This window comes from Miscanthus floridulus, chromosome 11 (genome assembly GCF_019320115.1).
Source record: "Miscanthus floridulus cultivar M001 chromosome 11, ASM1932011v1, whole genome shotgun sequence".
Classification (NCBI taxonomy): domain Eukaryota; kingdom Viridiplantae; phylum Streptophyta; class Magnoliopsida; order Poales; family Poaceae; genus Miscanthus; species Miscanthus floridulus.
The window spans coordinates 6,859,976-6,868,080 of NC_089590.1; positions in this window are offsets into that span (position 1 = coordinate 6,859,976).

Consider the following 8,105-nt stretch of genomic DNA (forward strand, 5'->3'; position numbering starts at 1 on the left):
CTCTCATCTTGTGATGTGGCCAGAGTTGGCCGGATCATCCCCGTCATAGCGGCGGCATGGGTTTGCGGCGGTTTGGTAAGGCGGACATGACTAGTAGCCCTAGGGCTTCTCTTCTCCTCCCATCTAGCACGTGACATGTCCCTCGGTGTGGCAAAGCTCATCGAGGCGCTCGTTCTACCTCTACCTATTCATGGTGGCCAAAACAAAGCTACGGGTCTAGCCATGGCGAGCACGGCAGGCACGTCATGGTGGCACCAGCGTTCCCGAGCCCATGTGGCTCGGCAAGGCTAAGCCTTGGCTCGTGTGTGTGTGTGCATGTGTGTGGTGCATCACAGCGGTGAAAAGGCTAGCCTTTGGCCCTCCCAAGGGGGAGAACATGACGACGCGGCCATGAGATGTCCACGGCAGCGGCGAGCAAGGGGGGCTTTAGGTGCTCACCGGTGGTGCTGGGGTAGATAGGCTGGTGGTGTGATGGTGAGGCGAGGCCATGATGAGGTGGTGCAGTGCCGTGCTGAGCTGCTACACTAGTGTAGATGATCACAGCATCATCTCCTAGCTCCAGTACCTAGCTCCCCAATGGTAGTGGCATGGTCATTCTCCATCTCCTTCCCTCCTCCCATCTCCTTCCCTTCTCTTGGTCTTGGCAGTGTGGTTGGTGAAGCCACCAGTGGCGACGAGGTATGGGAGAGGTGCTAGCGAATCGGCTCAGGGATTTTATAGCCTGAGCACGGCCATGGCATGTGGCAGATGGTGGATGGAGGCAAAGGGGGTACGTGGAGGGTGGATGATGCCTGCATGGGGATGTGGGTGGCCAGGCGCTCCCAATTCGAACACTGTCAGTGGTCAAAAGGAGGCCATGGTGGCGTCATGGTGCGAGGCCATGGCAGCGGATGTCAGTAGCGACGCGGCATGACTGGGCGTAGGTGCGTATGCCACAAATCATGGATGTGGCGTCCATCCATGCGTCGGCACCCAATGGCTCGAGGGTGAGCGGCCGTGATGCGAGGACGCGGCCTCAGATGCCCGCATCGGTGAGGTGCTCTTCTTAGCACTGGGAAAAGCAGAGGAGGAGGAGAGCAAGGGGGATGACAAGGGGTCCCATAGGGCCCACCTATTGATCACCTGGCAAGAGGGGGAGTAGGGACACGATGGGTGGGAGCTGGGCCACGGCCTTGCTAGGCCAGCTAGCAGTGCGTGCGTGCGGGTGCGGAGCTAGGCCGCATCAACTGGGCTGGCAGCGATGGGGTGCATGTGAGGCTATAGCTAGGCCACAATGCTAGGCTGCTTCGATGGCTTGGGCTGCTTTGGCCTTTCTATTTCTTTCCCCTTTTCTAATTCCTTTTCTATTTCCTATTTCCATTCTATGCTATACCTTGGGTTCCTACATGTATACATGTATTGCCAAGCATGTACACATCCTTATGGGGTCCACTAGGGGTCATCTGGGGTATTAGGGTTAATGCCAAGGGTTGGCAACACACACACAACAAGTTTGTTAAAAGGTTTAATTGATTTTATTACATCACATAAAATCAAGAAAATGCAACTCACAAGTTGTTTAATATGCAAATGCCCAAACATGCTATCTTGGGTTCTACTTGTGTAACTACAAGGGTGGTTTCCTAGTATGTACACTCACCATGTAGGGGTTTTGTTAGAAAAAATTTTAAGTTTAGATTTTTGGTTATTGGAAAACTTGGGTTGTTACACCCTGCATAGATCCACTGACGAATGAGCTGCTGCTATCATCCGGCATTGCCACTTGTGCTCACCGCTTCTAGATCCAAAGGCAAGTGTAATAAGGCCTTACTTGCATCAATATCCCTTCTCCTCAAAACTCATCTCCTTACTAATATTTATTGATGCAATTCCATGGCAGGGTGGCCTCATCTCTTCAGGCTAGAGGTGTCCTTCTAGATGAAGGAGGCCTACAATATGAGGAACACAGTGGACAACCTCTCAGATGATGTGCCTACCTGACATCTTCAACTACCTCTCCCGCCCAGTCATTGTGGTGCTACAAGTGTGTATGTCATTCCTGGAGGAGTGTCATCTCTGACTCCTATCAACTAAGAAGCTTTCATAGACTGTCGTCAGCTTCTTTTATGGTAGCTGGTGGAAGGGCAATCGCCACCTCACCTAGCATCATCGGTGAATGGACCTCCTTGTCCTTCTTGTCCTTTCCCCTTAAAAAGTTCTAGTCTCAAATTAGTTGCAGCTGGCCTCATCCTTTGCTAGTGTCCTAGGCCTGATGGATTACGTCAGCTATGTTGTCTACAATCCGGCAACCGACAAATGGCATGTACTGCCACGTAACATCCGTTCTATTGGTTAGGCTCACTTAGGTTTTGACCCAACGTCCTCACACTTGCATGTGATTGAATTTGTTGAGATGGAGGGTGTGTGTGTAGGTGTGGAGATCTACTCTTCTAAAACTATAGCATAGATCTTTAAGGAATCTAAATGGGGCGAGGGTAGTATTATTCTACATTCAAAATCGAGAAGTGTTTTTCTTAATGGTTTTATGCACATGCTTGAGTACTCTGCTGATAGTTTCTATGGATATGGAGGGAAAGATATGGAGGACAATTTGTAAACCAGGTGGTGCTAAAATGTCCATCCATCAAGCTTAAGGTCACCTGTGTGTGCGCTATGCTGATTTTGCAGTAGGTCTTGGCTTTTAGTGTGGATACTTAAAGAGTGTGGTACTGATAACTGAAGTTTGAAGCATGTTATAGACACGAAGGAACAGTTTGGCTGCATAAATATTAAAGTTGGTTCTGAGCTTTGTGATGAGGAGTATAGAGTGATTATAGTTCACTCATAATAGAGTTTCATTTTTCTTGTTGGGAATGATAGAACATTGATTGCATATGACATGCACCGTAGAATGGTTCATGTCATCCATGCCCGTGTCATCCACTTTTGTAGATCAAGAGGGCGTTTCCATATGAGTAGGCCTTACTATCTTTCTTATGTTCCCTTATTCATGGAGTCATTAGAAGAGCAGTAAAGGTGCATTTCCTACGTTTCATCGTCATGACAGTCTTTGTTCAGGTAGGCAGTCGTTTTCATTCTATATATGTAAAGGCCAATTTTGGCTTGTTAACTAAAGGAATGGTATGTTCAATATTATTAATTCTGCTGCTTTGTTCAGGTTCTAGATCAGAGATGAATAAGAGGGGTTCCATGGTGCATTGGCTACCAATCCAAAGGATGCACTAATTATATTCATTTTGCCTTACAAGTAGGGGTGCCACATAGAAGGAGCATAGCTACATCATTTCATTATGTAAGTCTATATACATCATAATGGAGACGGGGATCCCAATCTTTTGTCAGGTTCAAGATAAACAACGATTTGTTCGGAGAGCGACACACCAATCCGGCTTCGGATCACAAAGACCCAAACCCTGCAACCTTAGCACCACGTCTCCTCTGGTTATTAACCATGTCACAATTCAGTTGACCTCACCAAGAAGGCTAATCCCTGCTGTGAATTGAAGAACACAAGCAAGTACAAGATAAAAAGCAACTCAATTAAAGTGACAATTGCAGATGAATGATTAAGCACTCGAAGTTGGGGTCTTGCAAACCGATAACGGCGACTGTTCAATGACAGATTGATCTAAAACAAAACCCAAAACCTAAAGTAGGTGGTGGCTACTGATTATATAGCCTAAGGGACATCCAAGGATCCCTCTTCACGTCTTAAAGGTGTCCCAACACGTTACATGGCCCAACGGCCCAAAAGACGACGACACAGTGCCATGATAGATTCTGGACATCAAATTGTTTTGACAATTCCCATTGATTCTGATGGAATTTTGATGTGGGACCACATCCATTGGTTTCCTTATGAAATTATCTTTCCATCCATCTATGGATCATCAAAAACAGAGTTCGTATGCGACCTGGACGTCCATTTTACTACACGCTGGTCCTGGAGCCCGAGATGGACTCGAACTCAAGTTGGACTGGGCCTCCGGCTTGGCTTGGACGTCCTTGCTGGCCTCCTAAGGTGGTGGCCAAGGAAGAGGACGTCCAAGGGCTTTCTTGGTGGGTTCTCCAAGTCCTTGGGGTGTGCTCCCACTTGGGCCAGGGTCCCAAAGATGAATAACAAGCCCATAACGACAGTGTAGCTCTCAGCAGAAACAGCGACAGAATATCTTGATGGTTTGGAGGCCTTGCTGATATCATATTGAGATGAGACCAGATCTATTTGAAATCTTATCAAACAATCTTTCCATCAAGTGCTCATTGACCTCGATCGCACTCCAGATGGCTGAGTTATGGCCTTCCCAATGAAGTACTATCGAGCTGCCGATGAACCGAAAATTCAACTTTGATGAACTTGCACGTTGAAACATATTTGTACCTACATTCAAATAATGACATGTACATATGGAAACAAGTGAATTGTACCAAAAATCACTATGCAAATGTAGGAACGAGCTCACCTTATAAACAATGGTCGTATCCGATGGTGTCATGTCCTTATCATCCTCCCGTTCTTGACAACAAACCGTCCTCGGTTTGGGATTAGCTAAAGAAAACGTTGTTGGTAGTTGCCAACATTGCTCCCCTTCTTGAAATTTAACATGTTTCTTTATAACAAAACTAGGGGAACTCGACATGACAAGATTATAGCAATTGCAATCCTTTGGTTGATCATACTTCTGCACAATATAAGGAGATTTCAGATTTGAACAAATATAGACACGATGCACCATACACTCTCCTTTACAATTATATTTTCCAATAAAATGATATGTACAAGTAGACAACCATGACAATTCAACACATTTAAGTTTCTCTTCTAAACTACCAAGAGCATATAAAGTATCAAACTCAATATAACCCAAAGTATTTGAAGAATACAATAATTTCTTTTCATCTTTTTTGGTAGCAATGGGAAGCAAATTTTTATGTTCAGCATAAGTAATTGGTTCCAAAGCCAAAGCATCATACTCATTCACTAGTTGTGGCATATGTATAATAAAAGCATTTTCACACAGCTCTTCTTTATCACTAGCATTATTAGAATAATTATTTTTTGACAAAGGCAATTTAGATTTAACATCCAATTCTTTCCTTTCATTAGCAGCTCTATCTCTATTAGTTTGTGCATTTTTAGCATGGTTTAAAGTTTTACCAGACTCCAAAGTATGTGTGGGAGGTGGTGGTGGTGAAGATGTTGTTGTAGTGGCGAAAGTAACCACTCGCCTTTTTATCGCAGTCTCAACCTTCGCAAATGGTTGCTCCACCCTTGCTAAAATCTAGTTGAGGTTGTCGCCAATGTTGGTATGGTTCTTTTGCTAACATTCCTGTAATTCTTTTTCTGCAAGCATAGCAAGTGGGAACAAACGTTTGAGAGTATAAAATTCTATATGGAAAACAATATCTTGTATTTCATGCCTCAAACCACCAAAAAATGAACAATGGTATCTTCCATGTCCTCTACTATCCCACAACTTATTGCACACTTTTGAAACTCTATATAATATTTTGGACAGACATATTGCCCTGCTCTAAGCACTGCAATTTGTTTGCCATTCATGTTTATAAGAAGGAGGAATAAAACGATCACACATAGCTATCTTAAGTTCTTCCCATGTACCAGGTAAAACATCCTCTGCAACTAGCCCATACCACCAAATAATGGCAATGTCCTTAAACTCACTAGTAGCTTGTCGAACTCTATATTGCTCAGGTACAAGGTGGGCACTAAACTTTTGTTCTACCATTATCTCTCAATTAAGGTATCCTTCAGCATCATAATAACCCAAAAAAGATGGTATTGCGAACTTAACTTTTGCATAAGGATCATCGGGCACACGGTGATTATTACCTTGACAGTGGTGGTGGTGGACACCACCCATACCGGTTGTGTTGCGGCGAAGACAGTGTCGTAATCTCTCTTATCGGAAGGCTACTTGATCCATGTGTTCCAGCGACATCATGCACTGTGTCTTCTAGCAAGAGACCATCGGTGTTGCTACTGGAGACGTCATTGTTGTTGACCACCACCAATGTTTCCAACTCAGTAACCTTGTCGGTTAGTGTGGAAATTCATTTGTCTAACCTCTCCATGCTGTTGCCAATGTTGAGTTCAATGAGTGCATCAGTGATGGCCTTTCTAACGGTCTCATTCATCCTTTTTGGGCATCCTCTACAACAGCTTGTAGTTGCTCTTGACTGACACACTCGTTGAAACCCTTTTGGTTGTTATCTCCAGTCTGTTCACCTCCTGCCATTGTAAACACAAAAATAGGAACAAACGGTGAAAGTTATCCCTACCAAATGACTATGTGGTTGCAGTGGTGTCACTTTTCATAGTAAGTGGAAGTGTCTTACCAAGCTCTTACAAAGTTCTTACCAACACAAGTAGTGGGCGGTACAACCGGCGGCTGGTTTGTGATACCTGTGAGGCAGTGGTATCGAGATTGCAAAGCCCTTTGTCTGTACTGATCTGAAGAATTTGTGGAGCTTAGAAGGCAAACAAAGAGTAATATATATATCTGGCACACAAGTCAGTAACAGAAAGTAATGCTGAATTATAGTCCAAAGTACTTGTTCTCGTTGCTGGTCTAAAGTGTTGCAAGTACCAGGTGTGTGACAAAAGTATGCTGGATAGCAAGGTGATAGGTGTGAGAAAAACAAGTATGATGGATGGAAACAGCAATACAAACAAGGAACCAGACAGCACACGCTAACACAGCTCACTTTGGTCTTCTCTATGTGCTCCTCTAGATATTGTTTCTCTTTTGCCCCTCTCTTTTTTTCTATTTTTTGAGCTGTCGTTGTTTTTTTGGGAAATTTCAACTTTTTTATTTTATTTTTTTGGTATTTTTCCTTTACTTAGGAGCACAAAAGAAGTAACCACGAAAAATATGAGCTCAAACAAGCGAAAGACGTGGCCTGTGGAATTTTTAGAAAACTGGAACAAAATCGACAAAAACCTTGTGACCACGAAACGAGGATATTGTGACCACTTTTTGACCAATCTAAAAATTTTAAACCCTAGCAAAGTGGGGATGGACGGATCCAAAATTTTTTTCTGATCGATTTGCATATATGGAACGTCGAAAACGAGTCCGTATGCGAAAACTAGACCAGTTTTAAGAATTGGCTCCAAATAGAGGACAAAACAGGAACAATGTGTGCAAAATTGGTCACAGCAGCCAAGATTTGATGGAAACGATGGGGGAAAACACACAAACTAGACTCTAACACGACCTAACCAGCAACAAGACCTCGACCAGGACACAAACTCAACACAACGGACTCTGAAAACTGAAATATGCAATGGCTATGGCGCGGAAGGTTCTAGGACAGGAAAAACGAGTATGGCACTGGAATATGGGGCGAATGCGAAACACTCAAAACTAGGGAATAAAAGATAACCTGACAGTATACCTTAGCTCTGATTACTACTTAATGGAGATGGGGATCCCGATCTTCCGTCAGGTTCAAGATAAACAACGATTTGTTCGTAGAGCGACACACCGATCCGGCTTCAGATCACAAAGACCCAAACCCTGCAACCTTAGCACCACGTCTCCTCTGATTATCAACCATGTCACAATTCGGTTGACCTCGCCAAGAAGGCTAATCCCTGCTGCGAATTGAAGAACATAAGCAAGAACAAGATAAAAAGCAACTCAATTAAAGTGACAATTGCAGATGAATGATTAAGCACTCGAAGTTGGGGTCTTGCAAACCGATAACGGCGACTGTTCAATGACAGATTGATCTAAAACAAAACCCAAAACCTAAAGTAGGTAGTGGCTACTAATTATATAGCCTAAGGGATGTTCAAGGATCCATCTTCACATCCTAAAGGTGTCCCAACACGTTACAAGGCCCAACGGCCTAAAAGACGATGACACAGTGCCGTGAAAGATTCTAGATGGCAATTTGTTTGAACGATTCCCATTGATTCTGATGGAATTTTGATGTGGGACCACTTCCATTGATTTCCTTATGAAATTATCTTTCCATCCATATGTGGATCATCAAAAACGGAGTTCGTATGCGACCTGGACGTCCGTTTTACTACACATTGATCCTGGAACCCGAGATGGTCTCGAACTCAAGTTGGA